Here is a 15,999-nt window from a genome sequence, read left to right as displayed (position 1 = left end):
TCTTTTTCAATTAAGAACATTGTTTATTCAAGAAAGGTGATGGATTCATAGGACATTCATAACTTTAAGGCATAGATACTAAGACACTAATGATCATAAGACACAAACATGGACAAACATAAAGCACAATTTTTGAAAAACAGAAAAAATAAAGAACAAGGAGATTAAAGAACGGGTCCACCTTAGTGATGGCGGCTTGTTCTTCCTCTTGCAGGTCTTATGGAGTGCTTGAGCTCCTCAATGTCTCTTCCTTGTCTTTGTTGCTCCTCTCTCATGATTCTTTGATCTTCTCTAATTTCATGGAGGAGGATGGACTGTTCTTGGTGTTCCACCCTTAGTTGTCCCATGTTGGAACTCAATTCTCCTAGGGAGGTGTTTAGTTGCTCCCAATAGTCTTGTGGAGGAAAGTGCATCCCTTGAGGTATCTCAGGGATCTCATGATGAGAGGGATCTCTTGTTTGCTCCATCCTTTTCTTGGTGATGGGCTTGTCCTCATCAATGGGGGTGTCTCCTTCTATGTCAACTCCTACTGAATAACAGAGGTGACATATGAGATGAGGAAAGGCTAACCTTGCCAAGGTGGAGGACTTGTCCGCCACCTTGTAGAGTTCTTGAGCTATGACCTCATGAACTTCCACTTCTTCTCCAATCATGATGCTATGAATCATGATGGCCCGGTCTAGAGTAACTTCGGACCGGTTGCTAGTGGGAATGATTGAGCGTTGAATAAACTCCAACCATCCTCTAGCCATGGGCTTGAGGTCATGCCTTCTCAATTGAACCGGCTTCCCTCTTGAATTTCTCTTCCATTGGGCGTCCTCTTTACAGATATCTATGAGGACTTGGTCCAACCTTTTGATCAAAGTTGACCCTTCTTCATGGCCACAACTTCATAGAAGTGGTCTTGATGCACCCTTGAGATGAATCTCTCCATCTCTCATGACTCGGAGGTGAAAGCTTTTGCCTTCCCTTTCCTCTTTCTAGAGGTTCCTCCGGCCTTGGGTGCCATAAATGGTTATGGAAAAATAAAAAGCAATGCTTTTACCACACCAAACTTAAAAGGTTTGCTCGTCCTCGAGCAAAAGAAGAAAGAAGAGAGTAGAAGAAGAAGAAATGAGGAAGAAGGGAGTGGCTTATGTATTCGGCCAAGGAGGGGGAGAAGTGGTGTAGGTTGTGTAAAAATGAAGGAGTGAAGAAGGGTATTTATAGGAGAGAGGGGGGGATAGGGTTCGGCCATTATGGGTGGGTTTGGGAGGGAAAGTGGTTTGAATTTGAAGGGTGAGGTAGGTGGGGTTTTATGAAGGATGGATGTGAGTGGTGAAGAGAAAGATGGGAGTTGATAGGTGAATGGTTTTTGGGGAAGAGGTATTGAGGTGATTGGTGAATGGGTGAAGAAGAGAGAGAGTGGTGGGGTTGGTGGGGATCCTGTGGGGTCCACAGATCCTGAGGTGTCAAGGAAAAGTCATCCCTGCACCAAATGGTACTCAAAATCACGTTTTTAGCCATTTCTGGCGTTAAACGCCGGGCTGGTGCCCATTCCTGGCGTTTAACGCCAGGTTCTTGCCCTTTTCTGGCGTTTAACGCCAGTCTGGTGCCCCTTTCTGGCGTTAAACGCCCAGAATGGTGCCAGACTGGGCGTTAAACGCCCAACTGCTAGCCTCACTGGCGTTTAAACGCCAGTGGGTTCTTCCTCCAGGGTGTGCTGTTTTTCTTTCTGTTTTTGCTTTTTCAAATGATTTTGTGACTTCTCATGATCATCAACCTACAAAATAACAAAAAATAACAAAGAAAGATAGATAAAATATAACATTGGGTTGCCTCCCAACAAGCGCTTCTTTAATGTCAGTAGCTTGACAGAGGGCTCTCAATGAGCCTCACTGATACTCAGAGCAATGTTGGAACCTCCCAACACCAAACTTAGAGTTTGAATGTGGGGGTTCAACACCAAACTTAGAGTTTGGTTGTGGCCTCCCAACACCAAACTTAGAGTTTGACTGTGGGGGCTCTGTTTGACTCTGATTTGAGAGAAGCTCTTCATGCTTCTTCTCCATGGTGATAGAGGGATATCCTTGAGCCTTAAACACAAAGGATTCTTCATTCACTTGAATGATCAGTTCACCTCCATCAACATCAATCACAGCCTTTGCTGTGGCTAGGAAGGGTCTGCCAAGGATGATGGTTTCATCCATACACTTCCCAGTCTCTAGGACTATGAAATCAGCAGGGATGTAATGGTTTTCAACCTTCACCAAAACATCCTCTACAAGTCCATAAGCTTGTTTTCTTGAATTGTCTGCCATCTCTAATGAGATTCTTGCAGCTTGTATCTCAAAGATCCCTAGCTTCTCCATTACAGAGAGAGGCATGAGGTTTACACTTGACCCTAAGTCACATAGAGCCTTCTTGAAGGTCATGGTGCCTATGGTGCAAGGTATGGAAAACTTCCCAGGATCTTGTCTCTTTTGAGGTAATTTCTGCCTAGACAAGTTATCCAGTTCTTTGGTGATCAAAGGAGGTTCATCCTCCCAAGTCTCATTTCCAAATAACTTGTCATTTAGCTTCATGATTGCTCCAAGGTATTTAGCAACTTGCTCTTCAGTGACATACTCATCCTCTTCAGAGGAAGAATACTCATCAGAGCTCATGAATGGCAGAAGTAAATCCAATGGAATCTCTATGGTCTCATTTTGAGCCTCAGATTCCCATGGTTCCTCATTGGGGAACTCTGTGGAGGCTAGTGCACGCCCATTGAGGCCTTCCTCAGTGGCGTCCACTTCCTCTCTTTCCTCTCCAGATTCGGCCATGTTTTTGGCTTTGCACTCTCCTTTAGGATTTTCTTCTGTATTGCTTGGAAGAGTACTTGGAGGGAGTTCAGTAACTTTCTTGCTCAGCTGTCCCACTTGTGCCTCCAAATTCCTAATGGAGGACCTTGTTTCAGTCATGGAACTTTGAGTGGTTTTGATTAGATCAGAGACCATGGTTGCTAAGTCAGAGGGGCTCTGCTTAGAATTCTCTGTCTGTTGCTGAGAAGATGATGGAAAAGGCTTGCCATTGCTAAAGCTGTTTCTTCCACCATTATTGTTGAAACCTTATTGAGGTTTCTCTTGATTCTTCCATGAGAAATTTGGGTGATTTCTCCATGAAGAATTATAGGTGTTTCCATAGGGTTCTCCTAGGTAATTCACCTCTTCCATTGAAGGGTTCTCAGGATCATAAGCTTCTTCTTCAGATGAAGCATCCTTAGTACTGCTTGGTGCATTTTGCATTCCAGACAGACTTTGAGAAATCAAATTGACTTGTTGAGTCAATATCTTGTTCTGAGCCAGAATGGCATTCAGAGCATCAATCTCAAGAACTCCTTTCTTCTGACTTGTCCCATTGTTCACAGGACTCCTTTCAGAAGTGTACATGAATTGGTTATTTGCAACCATTTCAATTAGTTCTTGAGCCTCTGTAGGCGTCTTCTTCAGATGAAGAGATCCTCCAGCAGAGCTATCCAAAGACATCTTGGATAGTTCAGAGAGACCATCATAGAAAATACATATGATGCTCCATTCAGAAAGCATGTCAGAAGGACACTTTCTGATTAATTGTTTGTATCTTTCCCAAGCTTCATAGAGGGATTCTCCATCCTTTTGTCTGAAGGTTTGGACTTCCACTCTAAGCTTACTCAATTTTTGAGGTGGAAAGAACTTTGCCAAGAAGGCATTGACTAGCTTTTCCCAAGAGTCCAGGCTTTCTTTGGGTTGAGAGTCCAACCATATTCTAGTTCTGTCTCTTACAGCAAAAGGGAATAGCATCAGTCTGTAGACCTCAGGGTCAACCCCATTAGTCTTGACTGTGTCACAGATTTGCAAGAACTCAGCTAAAAACTGATGAGGATCTTCCAATGGAAGTCCATGGAACTTGCAATTCTGTTGCATTAGAGAAACTAATTGAGGCTTAAGCTCAAAGTTGTTTGCTCCAATGGCAGGGATAGAGATGCTTCTCCCATAGAAGTCGGGAGTAGGTGCAGTAAAGTCACCCAGCACCTTCCTTGCATTGTTGGCATTGTTGTTGTTTTCGGCTGCCATGTCTTCTTCTTCTTTGAAGAATTCGGTTAGGTCCTCTACAGAGAGTTGTGCCTTAGCTTCTCTTAGCTTTCGCTTCAAGGTCCTTTCAGGTTCAGGGTCAGCTTCAACAAGAATGCCTTTGTCTTTGTTTCTGCTCATATGAAAGAGAAGAGAACAAGAAAATATGGAATCCTCTATGTCACAGTATAGAGATTCCTTGAGGTGTCAGAAGAAAAAGAAAAATAGAATGAAAAAGGAAAAGAAGAATTCGAACTTAATTAGATAAGGTTCGAATTGTGCATTAAGAAGGAGTGATACTCCATAAATAGAAGGATGTGAGAAGAGGGGAAGTAATTTTCGAAAATTAAGTAAAAGATTTTAAAAACATTTTGAAAAACACTACTTAATTTTCGAAAATAAGAGTGGGAAAGAAATCAAGTGATTTTTGAAAAAGATTTTGAAATTAGAAATCAAAATGATTTGATTGAAAACTATTTTGAAAAAGATGTGATTAAAAAGATATGATTGAAAAGTTATGGTTTTAAAAAGATATGATTGAAAAGATATGATTTTGAAAACAGTTTTAAATGATATGATTTGAAAACAATTTTTAAAAGATATGATTTTAAAATTTAATGACTTGCCTAACAAGAAAAGATATGATTCAAACATTAAACCTTTCTCAACAGAAAAGGCAACATACTTGAGATGTTCAATCAAATCATTAATTGTTAGTAAGTATCTTTGAAAAAGGAAAGAAATTGATTTTGAAAACATTTGATTGAAAAGATATGATTTGAAAAAGATTTGATTTTGAAAAACTTTGAAAACTTGAAAAAAAATTGATTTTGAAAACAAAATCTTCCCCCTTGTGCCATCCTGGCGTTAAACGCCCAGAATGGTATCCATTCTGGCGTTTAACGCCCAAAATGCTACCTTTTTGGGCGTTAAACGCCCAACCAGGTACCCTGGCTGGCGTTTAAACGCCAGTCTGTCCTTCTTCACTGGGCATTTTGAACGCCCAGCTTTTTCTGTGTAATTCCTCTGCTGCATGTTCTGAATCTTCAGTTCCCTGTACTATTGACTTGAAAATAGAACCAAGATCAAATAAACAAGGCATGCAAGACACCAAACTTAAGATTAGACACTAGACTCAAACAAGAAACCTAAAAAAATTTTTTGGTTTTTATGATTTTTGTAATTTTTTTGTGTTTTTTTTTTTCGAAAATTATATGGAAATAGAAAATAAAGGTTTCAGAATTCTCAATTTGGATTCCAGGAATCATTGCAATGTTAGTCTAAGACTCCGGTCCAGGAATTAGACATGGCTTCACAGCCAGCCAAGCTTTCAGAGAAAGCTTCGGTCCAAAACACTAGACATGGCCAATGGCCAGCCAAGCCTTAGCAGATCATTGCTCCAATAGCAAGATTGATAGAGATCAACAAGCTATTGTGATGATCAGTTGAAACCTCGGTCCAATAAGATTAGACATGGCTTCTCAGCCAGCCAGACTTCAACAGATCATCATGAAACACTAGAATTTATTCTTAAGAACTCTGAAGAAAAATACCTAATCTAAGCAACAAGATGAACCGTCAGTTGTCCATACTCAAGAACCATCCCCGGCAACGGCGCCAAAAACTTGGTGCACGAAATTGTGATCACTACTTTTACACAGAACAATCCCCGGTAATGGCTCAAAAGACTTGGTGCACAATACCATGGCATAAGCACAACTTCGCACAACTAACCAGCAAGTGCACTGGGTCGTCCAAGTAATAAACCTTACGCGAGTAAGGGTCGATCCCACGGAGATTGCTGGTATGAAGCAAGCTATGGTCACCTTGTAGATCTCAGTCAGGCAGACTCAAATGGGTATAGTGATAAACGAATGAAGCATAAAGATAAAGATAGAGATACTTATGTATATCATTGGTGAGAGCTTCAGATAAGCGTATGAAGATGCCTTCCCTTCCGTCTCTCTGCTTTCCTACTGTCTTCATCCAATCCTTCTTACTCCTTTCCATGGCAAGCTCATGTAGGGTTTCACCGTTGTCAGTGGCTACCTCCCATCCTCTTAGTGAAAATGTCGCCTATGCTCTGTCACAGCATGGGTAATCAGCTGTCGGTTCTCGGTCAGGCCGGAATAAAATCCATCGATTCTTTTGCGTCTGTCACTAACGCCCCGCCTGCTAGGAGTTTGAAGCACGTCACAGTCATTCAATCATTGAATCCTACTCAGAATACCACAGACAAGGTTAGACCTTCCGGATTCTCTTGAATGCCGCCATCAGTTCTCGCCTATACCACGAAGACTCTGATCTCACGGAATGGCTGGCTCGTTTGTCAGGCGAGCACTCGGTTGTCAGGCGATCAACCATGCATCGTGTATCAGGAATCCAAGAGATATTCACTAAGCCTCGTATGCTTGTAGAACAGGAGTGGTTGTCAGTCACTTTGTTCATAAGTGAGAATGATGATGAGTGTCACGGATCATCACATTCATCAAGTTGAAGAACAGGTGATATCTTGGAACAAGAACAAGCGGAATTGAATAGAAGAACAATAGTAATTGCATTAATACTCGAGGTACAGCAGAGCTCCACACCTTAATCTATGGTGTGTAGAAACTCCACCGTTGAAAATACATAAGAACAAGGTCTAGGCATGGCCGTGAGGCCAGCCTCCCAGTGATCAAAAGATTCAAAGATCTCCAGATGTCTCATACAATAGTAAAAGGTCCTACTTATAGAAAACTAGTAGCCTAAGGTGTACAAAGATGAGTAAATGACATAAAAATCCACTTCCGGGCCCACTTGGTGTGTGCTTGGGCTGAGCAAATGAAGCATTTTCGTGTAGAGACTCCTCTTGGAGTTAAACGCCAGCTTTTATGCCAGTTTGGGCGTTTAACTCCCAATTAGGTGCCAGTTCCGGCGTTTAACGCTGGAATTTCTTGAGGTGACTTTGAACGCCGGTTTGGGCCATCAAATCTTGGGCAAAGTATAGACTATCATATATTGCTGGAAAGCCCAGGATGTCTACTTTCCAACGCCGTTGAGAGCGCGCCAATTGGGCTTCTGTAGCTCCAGAAAATCCACTTCGAGTGCAGGGAGGTCAGAATCCAACAGCATCTGCAGTCCTTTTGAGTCTCTGGATCAGATTTTTGCTCAGATCCCTCAATTTCAGCCAGAAAATACCTGAAATCACAGAAAAACACACAAACTCATAGTAAAGTCTAGAAAAGTGAATTTTAACTAAAAACTAATAAAAATATAATAAAAACTAACTAGATCATACTAAAAACATACTAAAAACAATGCCAAAAAGCGTACAAATTATCCGCTCATCAGTGTTGCCCCGCAACAATCTGTTTTCAATCTTTCTGGATACTTGAATCAATTCTAAGAGAAAGTGCCAAACTAAGTTTGGTGTGCGACTTATTTTTCTATGCAATGTATCCAGCAACACCACTTGTTTGTATAATCATAATGCCTTTGCTTCTTAGGCTTGCGGTGTTATCCTTAATTTTTGCTTGCTTAACCACATACATCACTTACATTTCAGTATGTAAGACGTTCATGACCCATCATAGACCCCGCCACCACTGTTTTATTTGCTGCTTGAAGACAAGCAATTAGTCTAAATTAGTGTGGGAAGGGAGAAAAGTAGGAGAAAAAGGGCAACAACAATAAAGATGAACTACAAGGTGGTAAAGTTCCTTTTTCCTCTTACTTATTTCCATTACATTCAACTGCATGATTGTCTTCTAAGTTCTTTGTATGTATGTGTGCTTGCTCCTTGTAAATAAGCATGTCAATTCTGTCTTTTAAACTTTTTATTGATTAAGGCTGTGTTTTCTAGTCTTTATGTCACTGCATCTTTGCTTTACTTAATTGTATGCTTGTCCCTTTGAATCAAATGAAAAAGAGAATGAGTGTTTTATAAAAGACCAGAGTGGAGTTCATACTATGGAATAAGTTCATGAGTTTATGGTATAGTCATAAGTTAGCTAAGTTGGTTCAACCACAAGGTGGGAGGACAACTATCTGTCAGGAATCCTATGCTTTGAACACACCCCATGAGACTAGCTAAGTAAGAAGATCCTAATAAGAAAAAGGGAAAGAACAATAAAGGTTGAAAAATAAAAAAAAAGAGTAAGCAATAAGGCTAGGCACCAATGGTTTTAAACTTGAGGCATGTGTCTGTGGTGCTCCTGTGTGAGGGATCTACTTGGATGAATAAGCTCTTAGGGGTGCCTTATCACCTGGTAACTTGGGTTAACTAACTCGGGATTATCAGCTGAAAGTCTAATATCAAGAGTAACCATCACTACAGAGTATTTAGTAACCCAAAAAGGTGCTGGACACCAAGGTCTCAAGAAAAGAAAATAAATAAACTATGTGCCTGTGGTGTGTATGTATGGGGGAGAGACTTGAGCAAGTAAGTCCTTAGGAGTGCTTTAACACCTAGCACCTTGAACCAACTGGTTCGGGAGTGCTGGCTGAAAGCTTACCTTAAAGAGTTGCCCCCCCTTACAGAACACTTAGCTTAAGAACAAAAATAAGCCCTGAAATAACAACATAAGGATCAGTGAATAAAGGTCTCATGGGATGCAATCACAGTAAGTATTCTAGGACATGATAAAGGTCTGAAAGTCTGGAATGAACCTAAGTTGCTATGCATGAAACCACCATAAAACCAGGGACATGACTTCCACAAGAATGACTCATTTCTCTTGGCATTCCATTCATCATTCTCTTGTTCCAGTACTTTCTTAGGGACAAGCAAGCTTTAAGTTTGGTGTTGTGATGACAGGGCATTTTGGCCAGTTTTACTGACTTTTTCTTTACTGTTTTTAGGGTAGTTTCATGCATTTTCTTAGGAAATAAGCAAGTATTTGGTTGAAAATGCAATCATACGATGATTCAAACAAACATTGTGAATTTTGAATGATTTCATGAGAATTATGCATGAATTATATGATAAATTGGATGATGCATGATCCCATGATTAAGAGCAAGACTTTGATGCACTTTGTTTGATTGACTTCAAACCAAAAGAAGAAGAGAAGAGCCACGTTAGTGGCTACGTTAGTTATACTAACGTGGGCACTAACGTGGAAGGAAGGAAAGCCCCAACGTTAGTGAGAAAAGTTAGTGGCATTAACTTTGAAGAAAGGAAATGGAGCCAACATTAGTGACACTTAACATTATAATTAACGTTGGACCAAGCTCATAAGTGGCCACGTTAGTTGCCACGTTAACTTAGTTAACGTGGCCTCTAACGTTAAGAAGAAAAGGGGACGCCAACGTGAGTGACATTCAACTTTATCACTAACGTTGGCCAAGTCACAAGAAGCCACGTTAACTCCCACGTTAACCTAGTTAACGTAGAAGCTAACGTGAAGAAACAAGGTTGTCGACAACGTTAGTGACACCAAACATTGTCACTAACGTTGGAAGAAACCCACACTATCCCCGGTAACGGCGCCATAAACTTGATGCAGGTGGAAACTGTCTCTCAACAATTTTCCTTCGGCAAGTGTACCGTATTTGTCGTCAAGTAAAAACTCACAATAGAGTGAGGTCGAATCCTACAGGGATTGATTGATCAAGCAACTTTAATTAGAAGAATGTTCTAGTTGAGCAAATTCAGAATTTGGGTTGAGATTTGCAGAAAATAAAATGGCGGGAATGTAAATAACAGAAAAAGTAAATGCTAGAATTAAAGGGCTGAAAGTAAATGACTGAAAGTAAATTGCAGAATTGTAAATGGGAATGGGGTGTTTGCTCATGAAAGTAAACGCAGAAATTAAAGAGAATGGGTGATATCAGAATTGGGGAGTTCATTGGGCGCAAGAGATGTTGCAATTCTCCGAATCAAGTTCATTTTCATCTCTTCCTCAATCAATGCACTCATTGATCTCCTTGGCAATCTTAATTGATTGAATTACAATTTCTTGCAATTCAATCTCTCAAATCTTGATCAATAGCCAATTCCTTGGTCAATTGCTCATGAGAAGAGATGAAGTGTGGTCACTGATTATACCACATGCATTTCCCAAATCAAGTATTGAGAGGATTATAGTCACATATCCATCCAAACCCAATTTGGTCCAGCATGAGAAAGCATTTCTAGCTTGATCTCTTCATTCCCCTTTCAAGGCTAAGAAGAGATCCAAGTTTGAATAGTTTCTTTTCCAAGATAACTACCCAATGGGATGAAGATCGAAAGCTTTCAAGTAAAATCAAGAGAGAAGATAGAAGAAGAATAATGAAACTAGTATTGATCCATCAAATTACAATAGAGCTCCCTAACCCAATGAAAGGAGTTTAGTTGTTCATAGCTCTAGAAAATGAAAATAAAGATGGAGAATACATCAGGGAACTAGAAGAGCAAAGAAAGTAAAATACAGAGAGTAGTGCTATTTTCCAACTTCCAGAACTTTTTAAATAATTCAAAGCTACTCCTATATATACTACTCTTCTCAGCTTCTAGTTGGCTCTTCAAGTCTTGGGCCTTTGGATCTTGAGTTTGAAGCAGTTCTCTTCTTCATTGGGGCTTAGCTTTACTTGCAGAGAGAAAGTGTGAAGTGGGCAGAGACTTTAGCTCAGGACGTTAGGGGTGTTAACATTTAGTAAAAGTATGAGTTCGAGAACGTTAGTGACACTCAACATTGTCACTAACGTTCCAATGTACCCCTTTGCCTCACGTTAGAGCCCATGTTAACTAGGTTAACGTGGCTTCTAACGTGACCTTGCCATCTTTCAAGGACGTTAGTGACACTTAACATTGTCACTAACGTTCTAGTGTGCCCCTATGTCTCACGTTAGAAGCCACGTTAACTAGGTTAACGTGGCTTCTAACGTGGCCTTGCCAACCTTCGAGAACGTTAGTGACACTCAACATTGTCACTACCGTTCCAATGTGCCCCTATGTCTCACGTTAAAGTCCACATTAACTAGGTTAACGTGGCTTCTAACGTGGCCATTCTTAGCCATCCCCAACGTTAGTGACAATGTTGAGTGTCAATAACGTTGGCTCATCTTTCACTCATCAACGTTAGCTTCCACGTTAACTAAGTTAACATGGAAGTTAACGTGGCTCCTTGGGGGTTTTGTGAGTGCTTCCAACGTTAGTGACAATGTTGGGTGTCACTAACGTTGTCGACCTCCTTTGCCTCTTATGTTAGCTCCCACGTTAACCAAGTTAACGTGGGAGTTAACGTGGTACATTTCACCTTAGGCCAACGTTAGTGACAATGTTGAGTGTCACTAACGTTGGCTTCCTTCCCCCTTTTAACGTTAGAGGCCACGTTAACTAAGTTAGCGTGGACTCTAACGTGGCCACTTATGATCATTGGCCAACGTTAGTGATAATGTTAAGTGTCACTAACGTTGGCTCAAAGTCCCTTCTTCACGTTAGAGTTCACGTTGACTTAGTTAACGTGACTCTTAACGTGGGCAATGATGGCTTCAAGAGCGTTATTGGCAATCACTTTTCTCATTAACTTTGCAAGGTACCTTCCATTCCACGTTAGTGGTAACGTTAATTAGATTACCGTGACTGCTAAGTAGTTCTTCCTTGCTTCCTTTGGTCCTGAAATCAAGCAATAGAGTGCATCAAAGTTCTAGTCCAAGTCATGGGTAATGCAACATACAATTTGTCACTAAACTCATGCAAAATTCTCATGAAATCATGTAAAATGCACAATGTATGCTTGAATCAAGGTATAAGTGAATATCTACCCAAAACTAGCTTATTTCCTAAGGAAATGCATGAAACTACCCTAAAAATAGTAAAGAAAAGGTCAGTAAAACTGGCCAAGATGCCCTGGCATCACAACACCAAACTTAAAGCTTGCTTGTCCCTAAGCAAGTACTGGAACATGAGAATGATGAATGGAATGCCAAGAGAAATGAGTCATTCTTGTGGAAGTCATGTCGTTGATTTTATGGTGGTTTCATGCATAGCAACTTAGGTTCATTCCATTACTGGCTTTCAGACCTTTATCATGTCCTAAAACACTGACTTTGCTTACATCCCATGAGACTTTTTTTGATCCTTTTATTGTCATTTCGGGGCTTATTTGTGTTCTTCAAGATAAGTGCTATGTAAGGGGGCAACTCTTTAAGATAAGCTTTCAGCCAACACTCCCGAACCAGTTGGTTCAAGGTGCTAGGTGTTGAGACACCCCTAAGGACTTACTCCCTCAAGTCTCTCCCCCATACATACACACCACAGGCATCTGGTTCATTTATTTTCCTTCTTGAGACCTTGGTGTCCAACACCTCTTTGGGTTACTAAATGCTCTGTAGTGAGGGTTACTCTTGATAGTGGAATTTCAGCTGATAATCCCGAGTTAGTTAACCCAAGTTACCAAGTGATAAGTGATGAGCGGATAATTTGTACGCTTTTTGGCATTGTTTTTAGTATGTTTCTAGTAGGATTTAGTTAGTTTTTAGTATATTTTTATTAGTTTTTAGTTAAAATTCACTTTTCTGGACTTTACTATGAGTTTGTGTGTTTTTCTGTGATTTCAGGTATTTTCTGGCTGAAATTGAGGGACCTGAGCAAAAATCTGATTCAGAGACTGAAAAGGACTGCAGATGCTGTTGGATTCTGACCTCCCTGCACTCAAAGTGTATTTTCTGGAGCTACAGAAGCCCAATTGGCGCGTTCTTAACGGCATTGGAAAGTAGACATTCTGGGCTTTCCAGCAATATATGATAGTCCATACTTTGCCCAAGATTTGATGGCCCAAACCGGCGTTCAAAGTCACCTTCAGAATTCCCAGCGTTAAACGCCAGAACTGGCACCAAAGTGGGAGTTAAACGCCCAAACTGGCACAAAAGCTGGCGTTTAACTCCAAGAAGAGTCTCTACACGAAAATGCTTCAATGCTCAGCCCAAGCACACACCAAGTGGGCCCGGAAGTGGATTCTTATGTCATTTACTCACCTTTGTAATTCTTAAGCTATTAGTTCTCTATAAATAGGACCTTTTACTATTGTATTTTCATCTTTTGATAATGTTTTTATGATTGAACCCTCTTTGGGAGGCTGGCCTCACGGCTATGCCTAGACCTTGTTCTTATGTATTTTCAACGGTGGAGTTTCTACACACCATAGATTAAGGTGTGGAGCTCTGCTGTACCTCGATTATTAATGCAATTACTATTGTTCTTCTATTCAATTCCGCTTGTTCTTGTTCCAAGATATCACTTGTTCTTCAACTTGATGAATGTGATGATCCGTGACACTCATCATCATTCTCACCTATGAACGTGTGACTGACAACCACCTCCGTTCTACCTTAGATTGGGTGAATATCTCTTGGATTCCTGATACACGATGCATGGTTGATCGCCTGACAACCGAGCGCTCGCCTGACAAACGAGCCAGCCATTCCGTGAGATCAGAGTCTTCGTGGTATAGGCTAGAACTGATGGCAGCATTCAAGAGAATTCGGAAGGTCTAACCTTGTCTGTGGTATTCTGAGTAGGATTCAATGATTGAATGACTGTGACGTGCTTCAAACTCGCGATTGTGGGGCGTTAGTGACAGACGTAAAAGAATCACTGGATTCTATTCCGACGTGATCGAGAACCGACAGCTGGATAGCCGTGCCGTGACAGGGTGCGTTGAACATTTCCACTGAGAGGATGGGAGGTAGCCACTGACAACGGTGAAACCCTTGCATAAGCTTGCCATGGAAAGGAGTAAGAAGGATTGGATGAAGACAGTAGGAATGCAGAGAGACGGAAGGGACAAAGCATCCTCATACGCTTATCTGAAATTCTCACCAATGAATTGCATAAGTATCTCTATCTTTATCTTTTATTCATATTTCATCTATAACCATCTGAGTCTGCCTGACTAAGATTTACAAGGTGACCATAGCTTGCTTCATACCAACAATCTCCGTGGGATCGACCCTTACTCGCGTAAGGTTTATTACTTGGACGACCCAGTGCACTTGCTGGTTAGTTGTGCGGAGTTGTGATAAAGAGTTGAGATTGCAATGAGCGTACCATGTTGATGGCGCCATTGATGATCACAATTTCGTGCACCAAGTTTTTGGCGCCGTTGCCGGGGATTGTTTTGTGTATGGACAACTGACGGTTCATCTTGTTGCTTAGATTAGGTATTTTTCAGAGTTCTTAAGAATGAATTCTAGTGTTTCAAGGTGATGTTCTTATCATCACCAAAGCTGATTGATTCTCATCAATTTAGCTCTTGAATGCAGTGTCCTGCTGAAGCTTGGCTATTCATGTCTAATTCCTTTAGACTGAAGCTTTAGACTAACATTGCATGATTCCTGGAATTCTCATTAAGAAATTTTGATGCCTTTATTTTCTTTTTCCACATAATTTTCGAAAAATCCAAAAAAATTTACAAAATCATAAAAACCAAAAATATTTTATGTTTCTTGTTGAGTCTAGTGTCTCATTTTAAGTTTGGTGTCTTGCATGAATTGTTTAATTGATCTTGGTTCTATTTTCAAGTCAATAGTACAGGGAACTGAAGATTTAGAACATGCAGCAGAGGAATTACACAGAAAAAGCTGGGCGTTCAAAACGCCCAATGAAGAAGGACAGACTGGCGTGTAAACGCCAGCCAGGGTGCCTGGTTGGGTGTTTAACGCCCAAAAAGGTAGAGCATTGGGCGTTAAACGCCAGAATGTGCACCATTCTAGGCGTTTAACGCCAGGATGGCACAAGAGGGAAGATTCTGTTTTTAAAAAAAGATTTTTTTCAAGTTTTCAAAGTTTTTCAAAATCAAATCTTTTTCAAATCATATCTATTCAATCAAATCTTTTTCAAAATCAATTTCTTTCCTTTTTCAAAGATACTTGCTAACAATTAATGATTTGATTGAACATTTCAAGTATGTTGCCTTTTCTGTTGAGAGAGGTTTAATGTTTGAATCATATCTTTTCTTGTTAGGCAAGTCATTAATTTTTAAAATCAAATCTTTTTAAAATTGTTTTCAAATCATATCTTTTCAATCATATCTTTATAAAACCATAACTTTTCAATCATATCTTTTTAATCACATCTTTTTCAAAATAATTTTCAATCATATCTTTTTAACTTCTAATTTCAAAATCTTTTTCAAAAATTACTTGATTTCTTTCCCACTCTTGGTTTTCGAAAATCAATTAAAGTTTTTCAAAATGTTTTTAAAATCTTTTTAATTTAATTTTCGAAATTTCTTCCCCTCTTCTTACATCCTTCTATTTATGGAGTACCACTCCTCCTCAATGCACAATTCGAACTCTATCTCACTAAGTTCGAATTCTTCTCCCTCTTCCTTCTATTTTTCTTTTTCTCTGACACCTCAAGGAATCTCTATACTGTGACATAGAGGATTCCATACTTTCTTGTTCTCTTCTCTTTCATATGAGCAGGAACAAAGACAAAGGCATTCTTATTGAAGCTGACCCTGAACCTGAAAGGACCTTGAAGCAAAAGCTAAGAGAAGCTAAGGCACAACTCTCTGTAGAGGACCTAACAGAAATCTTCAAAGAAGAAGAACCCATGGCAGCCGAAAACAACAACAATGCCAACAATGCAAGGAAGGTGCTGGGTGACTTTACTGCACCTACTCCCGACTTCTATGGGAGAAGCATCTCTATCCCTGCCATTGGAGCAAACAACTTTGAGCTTAAGCCTCAATTAGTTTCTCTAATGCAACAGAATTGCAAGTTCCATGGACTTCCATTGGAAGATCCTCATCAGTTTTTAGCTGAATTCTTGCAAATCTGTGACACTGTCAAGACTAATGGGGTTGACCCTGAGGTCTACAGACTTATGCTATTCCCTTTTGCTGTAAGAGACAGAGCTAGAATATGGTTGGACTCACAACCTCAAGAAAGCCTGAACTCTTGGGAAAAGCTAGTCAATGCCTTCTTGGAAAAGTTCTTTCCACCTCAAAAATTGAGT

At 40.3% G+C, this 15,999-nt stretch overlaps 1 non-coding gene across 1 annotated transcript; it reads left to right on the top strand.

Moving 5' to 3' along the window:
• The first annotated feature begins 3,560 nt into the window (after positions 1-3,560).
• LOC130977940 (small nucleolar RNA R71) lies at positions 3,561-3,668 on the top strand. Its single transcript, XR_009085609.1, has one exon. It is a non-coding gene; the product is annotated as a small nucleolar RNA R71 (small nucleolar RNA).
• Positions 3,669-15,999: the final 12,331 nt, after the last annotated feature.

The sequence above is a fragment of the Arachis stenosperma genome, chromosome 4 (genome assembly GCF_014773155.1).
Source record: "Arachis stenosperma cultivar V10309 chromosome 4, arast.V10309.gnm1.PFL2, whole genome shotgun sequence".
In the NCBI taxonomy this organism is placed as follows: Eukaryota; Viridiplantae; Streptophyta; class Magnoliopsida; order Fabales; family Fabaceae; genus Arachis; species Arachis stenosperma.
The sequence above is the reverse complement of the archived record's forward strand: the minus strand, read 5'-3'. Positions and strand labels throughout refer to the sequence as shown.